We start from the raw sequence: 14,615 nt of genomic DNA on the forward strand, positions 1-14,615 counted from the left end.
TTCCCCAGTCCCTGGCAACAACCATTCCATTCTCTGCATATAAATTTTACTCCTCTGGCTACCTCAAATGAATGGAATATCACAGTACTTGTTGTTTTGTGGCAGGCTTGTTTCAATTAGCATAATGTCTTCAGGGTTTATCCATGTTGTAGCATATGTCAGAATTTTCTTCTTTTTAAGTCTGAAGAATATTTTATTGCTTGTATACACATCATTTTGTTTACTTATTTAATCATTGATGGACACTTGGGTTGCTTCCTCCTTTTGCTATGGACAGTGCTGCTATAAATATGAGTGTACAAATATTTCTTTGAGACACTGTTTTTGGTTTTGAGGATTATATATCCAGAAATGTGATTGCTGGATTATACAGTAATTCTATTTTTACTTTCTGAGGAACCATCATACTAATTTCTATAGTAGCTGCACCATTTTATGTTCCTACCAATAATACAAAGTTTCCAAATTCTCCACATCCCCATCAATACTTGTTATTTTCTGAGTTTTTCTTTAAAATATGAATTAAGCTTTAACTATCTATCTTAAATCTAATATCTTTAAATTAGAAAAAATTTGGCCCTAGTTGGTTGGCTTGGTAGTAAAGCATCAGCCTGACGTGTGGATGTGGTGGTTCAAATCCCAGTCAGGGCACACAGGAGAAGCGACCATCTGCTTCTCCACCTCTCTCCCTCTCACTTCTGTCTTTTACTTTATTCCCCTTCTACAGCCATGGCTTGATTGGAGCAAGTTGGCCTTGGGTGGGGAGGATGGCTCCATGGCCTTTGCCCAGGTGCTAAGAAGAGCTTGGTTGCTAAGCAATGGATCAATGCCCCAGAAAGGCAGAACATCACCTTCTAGTGGGATTTTCAGGTAGATCCTGGTCAGGGCACATGCAGGAGTCTATCTCTGCCTCCCCTCCTCTCATTGAATAAAAAAAAAGAAAGAAAGAAAATTCTCAGCTCTGATTTTTCAAAAATCTATCTACTGATTCTGGCTGGGGATGAAATCTGAGCTTTTTTCTTTCTGTAAGATAATATTGTTAAAGTTGAAGAAAAAAAATCTAACAATTATGGGCAATGGTCAATCTCCCCAAAATACTTGACAGGATGCTTTATATAATGGATATGCTTAAAATTTTTTTAAATAATGAAATAAAATGTTTTAGCTTTCCACAAAGATTTAAAATTCAAGGTGAGTTTTATATTCTTCAGGGTGAAGGACATACACTTTTTGGGTCATTACTCTGCCTACATCTGTCTGATGAATGTCTCACTTGGTAATTTCTATTGGTTGTTGTAAGAATTAAATAAAAAATTCATGTAAAGCACCCAGAACTGCTTATTGTAAATTTAATTTATGTTATTTATGATCATTTTTATAATTATTTAAATATTATAAATAGAAATGAGCAAGGATTGATAATTAGTTAACAATGTCTTTAGCAGTATATTTGCCACAGTAAACATTGAGAAGTAAAGATAATAATCCCTACCCTAACATTATAGAAATGTTGATTTGAAAGAAAAGAAAGATAAGCTCAAAATATATAAAGAATAATGCAAAGCAGGATTTAACTACTTCTTTTAAAAACTCCCCTTTTTTTAGCATAAGAACTTTGTATAATTCTTGTTCTCTTAATACTTTTTCCTAATTCTTTTTCCTCCACCCATATAATATTTTGACTTCAATCCTCTAGTCTTCTCATTTTACTTGTTTTCTATAGTCGATGAGTTTACCTCATATCATCATAATGGGACTGATCACAATGACAATGTCTCTTTTTCAGTATTGCTGATTTAACTACCTGGTGAAAAATGAGATACCAGCACTATTTTGAAAGTAGTAAACCTCTAGTGTCTGTTTTAGTTGTTTGTTGTTGCTTCTGCTAATTGATATAATGCAGCAAAATCTTTAACCTTTCTCCCTTATCTCCAGAACAAAACCTAGAAACCTTAGTCTGTGATTAAAAACCATTCATGAGGCCCTAGCCGGTTGGTTCAGTGGTAGAGCATCAGCCTGGTGTGCAGGAGTCCTGGGTTCGATATCCGGCCAGGGCACACAGGAAAAGCACCCATCTGCTTCTCCACCCTTCCCCCTCTCCTTCCTCTCTGTCTCTCTCTTCTCCTCCCGCAGCCAAGGCTCCATTGGAGCAAAGTTGGCCCGGGCACTGAGGATGGCTCTATGGCCTCTGCCTCAGGCACTAGAATGGCTCTGGGTGCAACAGAGCAACGCCCCAGATGGGCAGAGCATCGCCCCCTCATGGGCATGCCAGGTGGATTCCAGTCGGGCGCATGCAGGAGTCTGTCTGACTGCCTCTCCGTTTCCAACTTCAGAAAAATACCAAAAAAAAAAAAAAAAAAAAAAAAAAACATTCATAATATGGCTTAAAATTAGCTCTTCAGCTTTACCTTTCCTATATATATTCCAAACTAATAAAACTAAGATACATATTATTATCTTAAACAACTTACAATCCTCTTCTTTATGCTTCCTGTAGTTATCTGTTTTCTGAATTACCCTTTTTTACATCTCCACCCATTGAAAACCTATTCGGATCCCAAGGTCCAGCTCAAACTCTGATTGCTGTACTCCAACTGAAAGCAGTTCCTATTTTCCTAGGACTTCATGATCTGTCCATAATCCACATCTCTTCTGAGATACCTTCTTTCTAAGACTATGTGCATCTGTACTAGAAAGCCAGACCCTGATGATGACATCACTGCCTTCGAGTTTCCAAAGTGAATAAGTAAATGAATGAATGGCTGAATGAATGAATGAATGAGTAAATGAATAAAAGTAAATGTATATTTTAAAATTTAAGTTTGTAATTTTATAGAATACAAGAGTGCAGAATCAGGGAGTCATTCTGAAGACAGCTGTATCAATATAGATATACAATTCAATCTAAAACTGCCCCCAACAGACTGGATAAGTAAGTGACTTAAACTAATAGACAATATGTTATTTTTCTATTTTAAAAAATGTCTCACATGGCATATTTATTATATACTCAGTTATCTTTGCACATTTTATATCAGAAACTAACTACACAGTGGGTATATTAGTCAGCTTGGGCTGTTGTAACACAATACCATAGACTGTGTAACTTAAACAATAAAATTATTTTTCATAGTTCTGGAGGCTGGAAATTCCAAGATCTTTTGAAGAATTTTTTCTTCAGAGATCAGTTCCTGCTCAAAGTGTTCCTCCTCGCATGCAGATGACCACCTTCTCCCTCTGTCCTCACATAGTAGAGAGCAAACCCCTGGTCTCTTCCTATAAAGGCATAAATCCAATCATCAGGACCCTACCTTCATGATCTTATCAAATACTAATCACCACCTAAACACTCCATTTCCAAATATCGTCACATTTGGATGTTAGGACTTCAACATATAAATTTGGTGGGGCACAATTTATTCTATAGCAGTGAGGGAGATGAGATGTTTTACTTTTTATACATATCTCTTCTACATTAAATTAGTCATAAAGTTATTTGGTATCTTACCATAAAAAATTTCAACAATTCCAAAACAAGTCACACTACTTACAAGTTTCCATGACTTCACCTATACAGCAGCAGGGAAGGGGTGAGGTGGGGTAAGATGAGGTGCCATATATATTGCTATTATAAACATAAAATTAAATAATGTGCATAAAAATTTTTTGTAACCCATTCATTCTATTCCTATTCAAGGCTCTCCTTAATCCAGTCCCATATAAATTTTCCAATCCTATATTCCACTAGAGCCCTTTGTGTATGATATGTTATCAAAAAAATAAGCTAATTTTTCATATATAAACTCAATTTGCAATTTTTGTTAGGTCAATAATCATAGCAGAGATGATATATGAGTGCTCTAAGAATTCCCTCACGCAAACAAAACTTCAGTTTTTGTTTTACCCACTAATTCTTTTAGACCCTTAAGTAACAAAATATTCTCATGTTTTATGAACAGTTAACATCATTAAAAAATCTTTTAAAAGACCCCAATTTATTTAATGAAGCTAGACCAGATACAAAAATATGTCAAAACCTTCTTAAAGTAAAAAATACAAAAATATTTTTCAAAAAATAGGTTAATTTTACTTCTTACATAACTGCTATAATGATAAAAATACACATAAGCATAATACAGTAGTTCATTTAAACATGTTTCTTAAAATTTGTAAATGGGGTATTTCTAAAATGTCAAATTCTAACCTCATCCCAAACCTATTGAGTCATACTTGTTAGGAGTGTTGTCCTAGAGTCTGCATTTTAGCATTTCCTCCAGATGATTTTTATGCAAACCAAAGTAAAAATACTTCATTGACATTGTCTGTTACACCAGATAGCATTTGTATCAAGTAGGAATGCAAGAAAAGATTAACATCAAGACATCTAGTGATGTAAAGATTTACTTCAATAAACCTAAAAAAAGAAAAACACCTACTGTATATAGACAGTCAATAAAATTTAACACCTATTCCTGTTATTAAAAAAAATTCATAAAACCAAAAAAATAAGAGAATACATCCTCAAAATGATAGAAAACAACCATTTAAAAGCATCATTTTAAAAAACATTAACAAGCTTCATAACAGAAAAATGTTAGCCTTGTTCTTATTAAAGAACTAGATAAAAATATCAGCACTCTTGTGTCACTTCACATAGTTCTGAAGATCTGGTATAAACATGAAGACATGGGATATAAAAAGAGGCTTCATTATATAAAAACACAATTACAGAATAAAGGGTCAGGCATGATGGCGATGGAGTAGGCAGACATACCAACTTCCATCTCCCAGAACCAAAATGGATTACAACTTAATTTTAAAAACCATCATCTGGGAAAAACCAACTTTGAACTAAACTTAGAGGACTCTTTAACCAAGAAACACTGAAGAGCCCAGGCCAGTTGGCTCAGTGGTAGAGTGTCGGTCTGGTGTGCAGGAGTCCCGGGTTCGATTCCCAGCCAGGGCACACAGGAGAAGCACCCATCTGCTTCTCCACCCCTCCCCCTCTCCTTCCTCTCTGTCTCTTTCTTCCCCTCTCGCAGCCAAGGCTCCATTGGAGCAAAGTTGGCCCAGGCGCTGAGGATGGCTCTATGGCCTCTGCCTCAGGTGCTAGAATGGCTCTGGTCACAACAGAGCGATGCCCCAGATGGGCAGAGCATCTCCCCCTGGTTAGCAAGCTGGGTGGATCCCGGTTGGGTGCATGCAGGAGTCTGTCTTACTGCCTCCCTGTTTCCAACTTCAGAAAAACACAAAAAAAAAAAAAAGAAAGAAAAGAAACACTGAGGAAGCCACACTGAGATTGGTAGGAAAAGCAGAAATGCGGAGAGGGCTGCCCAGCTCACAGAAGCAAATGGCAGCCCGGAGGGATTCGCATGGTGGGGGAAGCGAATTTAGCAGAGAGGATAGGGTCCTGAGTCTCAGGAACAAAGCCCGAGACTGCAGCTCCAGAGTCTAGAGGAAGCGTATGGACAGTGTTTAACTGCAAAACAAGTCAGGATACTGTTTGTGAGAGAGATAGATTTCTCAGACCCAGGATTCTTCTTAAAGGGACCGTGCAGAAAACCTCTCACAACCACTAATCCGGTACTCTGGGAGACTGGGAGAGTTGAGAGGACTGGTGTAGCAGGAAAAGAGTGTAATCTAGGAGGCATAGGGAGAAACACTTTGAAGGACAGCCACCCTAACATGGGGCTGAGTCACTCCCCAAATCTAAAGTGAATATTTCCCCTGGAACCAACAATACCAGCAAAGGGAAGCAGGACAACAGCCAAACAAGCTCTCCCATGACACTCAGAGCAGAGTCACTTAAAAGGAGGGAGCCTTCAGGAATACAGTATTGAGTGCTGAGGTCTGAGCAGCAGCGCCCCCACCCACATTGCTAAGGGCTTGCCGGAGGGTGGGTGGTGGCGGGACATGGAAGTGTGGTCCCGTCGGTGGGGGTGGAGGCCAGCCTGGCCAAGACTGAGTCCTGGCATGAGCTCAGTCTCGCCCGGCAAGGGTACAAGGCATACATGAAAGTGGTACAACTGGGCTGTGTGTCCAGTGAGCAAGAGCAGTCTTGCCTGCTATCCCACCCACAGGGGAACGGCGAAAGTCGGGGAACTGCAAACACCCGCGGCTGAACGCGGGCATGCAGCCATGCCCAGTGCACAGAGCCAGAGCATGCAGATGGTATGTGAGCACAGCTCTGCCTGCAGAGGCAAGGCAAAAGCCAGGGAACAGGCAGGGACCCATAGCTGAGCAAGGATGCACAGCCCTGCCCAGCCCGTGGGGCTGGATATTGCAGCCAGCACACAAGCACAGCTCCATCAGTAGTGGAGGGGTGAAAGCCAGGGAACAGGCAGAGACCCACAGCTGAGCATAGGTGTGCAGCCAGGCCTGTGGTGCAGAGGCTTGTGGCCGTAGCCCGGCACACAGCCGCACCAGTGGGGGTGGGGCAGAGGCCAGCAGAGGCTTGTGGACTAGGGATGTAAACACAGCCACTCCTGTGTGAAGAGGTAAAAACCACCACGACTGCTACAATGGGCAGTCACCAGAAACGCCCATACCTGAAAGCCCAAGGCAGCAGTAGAGGTGGTGGTGGGCCTGCACACAGACCACACTTAGGGAACACAGAGGCCACACCCATTGGACTCCAGTGGCCACACCCTTCTTATACATAAACAGAATGGGAAGGTATAGAAATGCAACACAAGTGAATAAAGAGAAATCCCAAAAAAAGGACTTGAATTAGTCAGATATAACCAAATTACCAGACGCAGAGTTTAAAATGATGATGGTTAGAATGCTCAAAGATCTTAGAACATCTATAGATGGACATAACAAACACCTAAATAAAAAGATAGCAAGTATAAAAAAAGACACTGAAATAATAAAGAATCAGTCAGAAATGACAAATACAATATCAGAAATGAAGACCACAATGGAAGGAATTAAAAGTAGGATGGATAAAGCTGAGGATTGAATCAGCGAGTTAGAAGACAAGATAGACAAAGGCACAGAAGCAAAGCAGCAAAAAAAAAAAAAAAAAAAAAAAGAGAGAGAGAGACTCAGAAAGTCTGAGGAAACTCTAAGAGAAATCTGTGACAACATGAAGAGAAATAACATCCACATCATAGGGGTTCCTGAAGAAGAGAGAGAACAAGGGATAGAGACTTTGTTCAATCAAATCATAGCTGAAAACTTTCCTAAATCGATGCTGGAAAAGTTACACAAGTTAAAGAAGCACAGAGAATTCCATTAAAGAGAAACCCAAAGAAATCTACACACACACAAAAAAAAAATCTACACCAAGACACATCATAAATAAAATACCAAAGCTAAGTTATAAAGAGAAAATATTAAAAACTACTAGAGAAAAAAAGGCTATCACATACAAAGGAAATAATAAAGATTAGAGTGAAAATAAATGACATAGAGGCAAAAAAAAATAAAGAGTATTAATGACACCAGGAGCTGATTTTTTGAAAAGGTAAACAAGATCAATGAACCTTTAGCCAGACTCACCAAAAATAAATAAATAAATAAATAAAAGAACTCAAATAAATAAAATTAGAAATGAGAGTGAAGGAATAACAACTGACACAACAAAAATACAAAGAATTGTAAAAAAAAAAAAAAATACCATAAAGAATTGTAGGCCAAAAAATTAGACAATCTGGATGAAATGAACAAATTTCTTGAAACATATAATTTTTTAAAACTCAATCTGGAAGAATCAAAAAAATCTAAACAGATCAATTACAACAAATGAGATCAAAACAGTTATCAAAAAACTCCCAACAAACAAAAGCCTGGGGCCTGATGGCTTCACAGGTGAATTCTACCAAAGAACTAACTCATATCCTTCTCAAGCTATTTTTAAAAATTCAAGAGGAAGGAAGACTTCCAAGATTTTTTTTTATGAGGCGAGCATTATTCTGATTCCAAAACCAGGCAAAGACAACACAGAGAAGAAAATTATAGGCCAATATCCCTGATGAATTTAGATGCTAAAATCCTCAACAAAATATTAGCAAACCAAATTCAGCAATATATGGAACAAATCATATACCATTATCAAGTGGGATTTATTCTGAGGAGGCAAGGCTAGTACAATATTTGCAAATCAATCAATGTAATTTATCACATAAACAAAAGGAAGGAGAAAGACCACATGATAATTTCAATAGATGCAGAAAAAGCACTTGATAAAATCAAGCACACATTCATGATAAAAACTCTCATCAAAGTGGGAATTCAGGAAACATACCTCAACATGATAAAGGCTGTCTATGACAAACCCACAGCCAACATCATACTCAATGGACAAAAATTAAAAGTAATCCCCTTAAGATCAGGAACAAGGCTGGGGTGACCTCTTTTACCACTTTTATTCAACATAGTTCTGGAAGTCTAGCCACACCAATCAGACAAGAAGAAGAAATAAAAGGCATCCAAATTGGAAAATAAGAAGTAAAACTATCATTATTTGTAGATGATATGATATTTATTATATATAGAAAAATTACTAGTCCTGATAAATGAATTCAGCAAAATGGCAGGATATAAAATTAATACTCAGAAATCAGAGGCATCTTTATACACCAAGAATGAACTGTCAGAAAGAGAAATTAAGGAAACAATCCTCTTCACTATTGCAACCAAAAAAAATAAAATACCTAGAAGTAAACTTAACCAAGGAGATTAAAGACTTATACTCGGAAAATTATAAAACATTGATAAAAGTAATCAAGAAAGATACAAACAATTTGAAGCATATACCATGATCATGGTTAGGAAGAATAAACATCATTAAAATGTCTATATTACCCAAAGCAATTTATAAATTCAATGCATTATCAATTAAAACACCAATGACATACTTCAAAGATATAGAACACATATTCCAAAAATTTATATGGAACCAAAAAAGAACACAAATAGCCTCAGCAATCTTGAAAAGGAAGAATAAAGTGGGAGGCATGACAGTTCCTGATATCAAGTTATACTACAAGGCCATTGTACTCAAAACAGCTTGGTACTGGCATAAGAACAGGCATATAGATCAATAGAACAGAACAGAGAACCCAGATATAAACCCACACCTTTATGGACAACTGATATTTGACAAAGGAGGTAAGAGCATACAATGAAGTTTGACAGCCTCTTTAATAAATGCTTTTGGAAAAATTGGACATCTACCTGCAAAAAATATATACAGCTAGACCACGAACTTACACCATTCAAAAAATAAACTCAAAATGGATAAAAGATTTAAATGTAAGCCGTGAAACCATAATCATCTTAGAGAAAACATAGGCAGAAAGCTCTCTGACATCTCTCGCAGCAATATATTTGCAATATATCTCCATGGGCAAGTGAAATAAAAGACAGGATAAACAAATGGGACTATATCAAACTGAACAGCTTTTGTACAGCTAAAGACAATAAGAACAGAATAAAAAGACAAACCACACAATGGGAGAACATATTCAACAATATGTCTGATAAGGAGTTAATAACCAAATTTTATAAAGAACTTGTAAAACTCAATACCAGGAAGATAAACAATTCAATCAAAAAATGGCAAAAGAGCCCTGGCCGGTTGGCTCAGTGGTAGAGCGTCGGCCTGGTGTGCAGAAGTCCTGGGTTCAATTCCCGGCCAGGGCACACAGGAGAAGTGCCCATATGCTTCTCCACCTCTCCCCCTCTTCTTCCTCTCTGTCTCTCTCTTCCCCTCCTGCAGCGAGGCTCCATTGGAGCAAAGATGGCCCGGGCGCTGGGGATGGCTCCTTGGCTCTGCCCCAGGTGCTAGAGTGGCTCTGGTCACAACAGAGCGATGCCCTGGAGGGGCAGAGCATCGCCCCCTGTTGGGCATAGCGTCGCCCCCTGGTGGGCGTGCCGGGTGGATCCCTGTCGGGCGCATGCGGGAGTCTGTCTGACTGTCTCTCCCCATTTCCAGCTTCAGAAAAATACAAAAAAAAAAAAAAAAAGGGCAAAAAAAAATGAATAGACGCTTCTCCCAAAAAGACATACAGATGGCCAATAGGCATATGAAAAATGCTCAACATCACTAATCATTAGAGAAATGCAAATTAAAACCACGATGAGATATCACCTCACTCCAGTCAGAATGGCACTCATCAACAAAACAATACAGAATAAGTGCTGGCCAGGATGTGGAGAAAAGGGAACCTTCCTGTACTTCTGGTAGGAATGCAGACTGGTGCAGCCACTGTGGAAAACAGTACGGAGATTCCTCAAAAAATTAAAAATTGAACTGCCTTTTGACCCAGCTACTCACTTTTAGGAATATACCCCAAAACACCATAGCACTGTTTCAAAAGAAGAAATTCACCCCCATGTTTATGGCAGCATTGTTCACAATAGCAAGGATTTGGAAACAGCCCAAGTGTCCATCAGTGGATGAGTGGATTAAAAAGCAGTGATACATATATACAATAAAATACTATGGGGCCATAAAAAATTAGGAAATCTTACCTTTTGCAACAACATGAATGGACCTGGAAAGTATTATGTTAAGTCAGGGGTCCCCAAACTACGGCCCGCGGGCCCTATGCGGCCCCCTGGGGCCATTTATCAGGCCCCCATCACACTTCTGGAAGGGGCACCTCTTTCATTGGTGGTCAGTGAGAGGAGCACATTGACCATCTCATTAGCCAAAAGCAGGCCTAGAGTTCTCATTGAAATACTGGTCAGTTTGTTGATTTAAATTTACTTGTTCTTTATTTTAAATATTGTATTTGTTCCCATTTTGTTTTTTTACTTTAAAATAAGGTATGTGCAGTGTGCATAGGGATTTGTTCATCGTTTTTTTTTTTATAATCCAGCCCTCCAATGGTCTGAGGGACAGTGAACTGGCCCCCTGTGTAAAAAGTTTGGGGACCCCTGTGTTAAGTGAAATAAACCAGGCAGAAAAAGAAAGATATCATATGACCTCACTCATTTGAGGAATCCAGTGAACAATGTGAACTGAGGAACAGAATTGAGACAGAGGAGAGATCAAAGGAACCAGAGGAAAAGAAGGGGATGATAGGATGGGATAAACCTGAAGGGAAGGGGGAAGAGCACAATCGGAAGGGGGGTAAGGGAGATGTTGAGGGGAATACAGGGTAGGGGGGATGCATTCAGGGCAACAGTAGAATCTATGTATACACAATAAATTAAAATCAATAAAAAAAGAACAATAAAAGAGGTACACAAAACTAAAAAAAAAAGAAAAACACAATTACAATTATTTTCAGAACTTATTCCATCTACTGAAAATTTAATAGGTTATTCCAAAAACTTCATAATTAAAGTGACTATGTAATGTAGCTTTTGACTACTGGGGGAAAAAAGTTTATATGTCAAAAATAACCAGTTAGAATATTCATTTATTTATTAAATAAACATTAGCAGCATACCAAGAAAATCAATGAACAATTGGATAATCATTGAAGACTACAGTGAATATGAAACAAAACAAAATTTATAGGAATAATAAAGGAAACAACAAGCTTTAAAAGAGAACGAAATAGATAAATCCTAGCGAAATCTAAAGAAGGAAGGAAATGATGGCTAAGAGCACGTGCTATGGAGCAGAGATGTCAGCCCACATCATGGCTGAGTGACCTTGAACTGATGCTTTAACCTCCCTCAGCCAGATTGCCCTAGTTCAGCCAATTCCCACCTACACTGCAAATGCAGTTAGATTGTTTCAACCTGTCTTCTATCTTAGAACTTTTTGGTTGTTTATGATGTTTTTGACAAATAAAGCTTTTAAATTTTTAATTAGCCAGATCTCTAAATCTTTTTTATTTGTTTGCCTCTTGGCATTACTTTCCATCTCTCTCCTTGGGATCTTCTGTTTTTGGCTCCCTTCCTGGGTTATTTTCTTTTGTCTGGAATGAGAAATCTTTATTTGTCCATTCACTCTTTCTCAAGAGAGGCTTTTCACCACCTTTTTTTCTGGTAGAGATATAAGTTTGTATTTTGTCAAATTAAAAGACCTACATTTTTATATGGCAGTACCCTATGGAGGGGAGGTTTAGGCTGTATCAGAAACTGAAAGATAATTCCCCTTTTTAAAGGTATTTATCAATCTCAAAATTGCTCTCTGTCTCTTTCTCTGTGTGTCTCTCTCTCACACATATACAGAGACAGGCTTATTTTCCTGGATTTATTTTCTCATATATTTATGTTATCCCTGTGCAGCCTATAAATTTTGTAAGATAGCTCAAATCCTTTTTAGAACAAGACAAAATATAAATAAGCAACAATATCAGAATATTCTGCCTGGAGAGAAGCAAGAAGCAGCTCCAGCTATATTCTCAAGGGAATAACTGCCCGGTTTCTTCTTGCTTCTCTCCAGGCAAAATGCTTTGATTCACTTACATGAAATACCTAGAAAAGGCAAATTCATATGGACAAAAAGAAGAAAAGAAGCTATCAGGGACTAGAGGGTTGGAAGGATGGGGAGTTATTGCCTACTGGGTACGGAGTTCTGTTTGGGGTGATAAAAAAGTTTTGGAAACTGTGGCGATGGTTGCACTACATTAGAAATATAATTAATGCAGCTGAATTTTACACTTAAACATTGTTAAAATCAGAAATTTTATGGTCTATGGATTTTACCACAATAAAAAAATTAAAGAAATAAAAGAGAGAGAGAGAGATACAGAAGAATTTATTGGGAAGGTACTTCATCCAAATCATGATCAGGATGATCGTGCTGACGCTGCCTATATTGGAACTTTGCATGATCTCTCACCTCATTCTCACCCCATCCTATTATTGTCTTTTTGTCTTCCAGAGTTTGAGACAGATATACACCAAGAAACTTGAGTTTGACATAAACTTTTATGGTTGTATATTTTTTATTGCTTTAAATTTATTGTGTTTACATAGATTCAAGTGTCCCGCTGAATATATCCCCCACCCTGTGTTCCTTCAACATTGCCCTTGCCCACCTCTTCCCCATGTCCTCCCCCCTTCCCTACAGGATTTGCTTTTCTGCACTCTATAACACTGTGTTATATGTATATAATTTCACCAATCACTTTCCCTTCTCTGATCTCATCCTCTCTTCCCCTTTCCCTCTGTCCGCTTTCCCTCTGGTCCTTTTGATCCCGCCTCTGCCTCTATTCTGTTCCTCAGTTCACATTGTTCATTGGATTCCTCAAATGAATGAGGTCATATGATATTTTTCTTTCTCTGACTGGCTTATTTCATGTAACATAATAGTTCCCAGGTCCATCCATGTTGTGGCAAAAGGTAAGAATTCCTTCTTTTTTATGGCCCCATAGTATTCCATTGTATATATGTACCACTGCTTTTTAATCCACTCGTCCACTCATGGACACGGGTCGTTTCCAGATTCTCGCTATTGTAAACAATGCTGCCATAAACATGGGGGTGCATTTCTTCTTTTAAATCAGTGATGTGGTGTTCTTAGAATATATTCCTAAAAGGAGGATGGCTGGGTCAAAAGGCAGTTCCATTTTTAATTGAGAAATCTCCATACTGTTTTCCACAGTGGCTGCACCAGTCTGCATTCCCACCAGCAGTGCAGGAGGATTCCCTTTTCTCCACATCCTGGCCAGCACTTACTCTGTATTGTTTTGTCAATGAGCGCCATTCTGACTGCAGTGAGGTGATATCTCATTGTGGTTTTAATTTGCATTTCTCTAATGATTAGTGATGTTGAGCATTTTTATATGCCTATTGGCATTTTTTATATGCCTATTTGTATGTTCTCTTTGGAGAAGTGTCTATTTATTTCTTTTGCCCATTTTTATTGGATTTTTTATCTTCCTGATATTGAGTTTTACAAGTTTTTTATAAATTTTGGTTATTAGCCCCTTATCAGACATCTTGTAGAATATGTTCTTCCATTGTGTGGTTTGTCCTTTTATTCTGTTCTTATTGTCTTTAGCTGTGAAAAAGCTGTTTAGTTTGATATAGTCCCATTTGTATGTCCTGTCTTTTATTTCTCTTGCCAGTGGAGATAAATTGGCAAATATATTGCTGCAAGAGATGTTGGAGAGCTGCCTGTGTTTTCTTCTAAGATGCTTATAGTTTCACAGTTTACATATAAGCCTTTTATCCATTTTGAGTTTATTTTTGTGAATGGTGTAAGTTAGTGGTCCAGTTTCATTTTTTTGCAGGTAGCTGTCCAATTTCCCCAATAGCAGTTGTTAAAGAGATTATCTTTACTCCATTGTATGCTCTTACCTCCTTAGTTAAGTATCAATTTTTCATAAAGGTGTGGGTTTATTTCTGGGTTCTCTGTTCTGTTCCATTGATCTATATGCCTGTTCTTATTCCAGTACCAGGCTGTTTTGAGTACAATGGCCTTGTAGTATAACTTGATATCAGGAACTGTGATACTTCCCACTTTATTCTTCTTTTACAGGATTGCTGAGGCTAATCATGTTCTCTTTTGTTTCCATATACATTTTTGGTGTATTTGAGCTATATCTTTGAAGCATTTCATTGGTATTTTCATAGGAATTGCATTGAATTTATAAATTGCTTTGGGTAATATAGACATTTTAATGATGTTTATTATTTCTATCTATGAATGCAGTATATGCTCCCACTTGCTTGTATCTTCCTTGATTTCTTTTATC

This window comes from Saccopteryx bilineata, chromosome 11 (genome assembly GCF_036850765.1).
Source record: "Saccopteryx bilineata isolate mSacBil1 chromosome 11, mSacBil1_pri_phased_curated, whole genome shotgun sequence".
NCBI classification, from domain to species: domain Eukaryota; kingdom Metazoa; phylum Chordata; class Mammalia; order Chiroptera; family Emballonuridae; genus Saccopteryx; species Saccopteryx bilineata.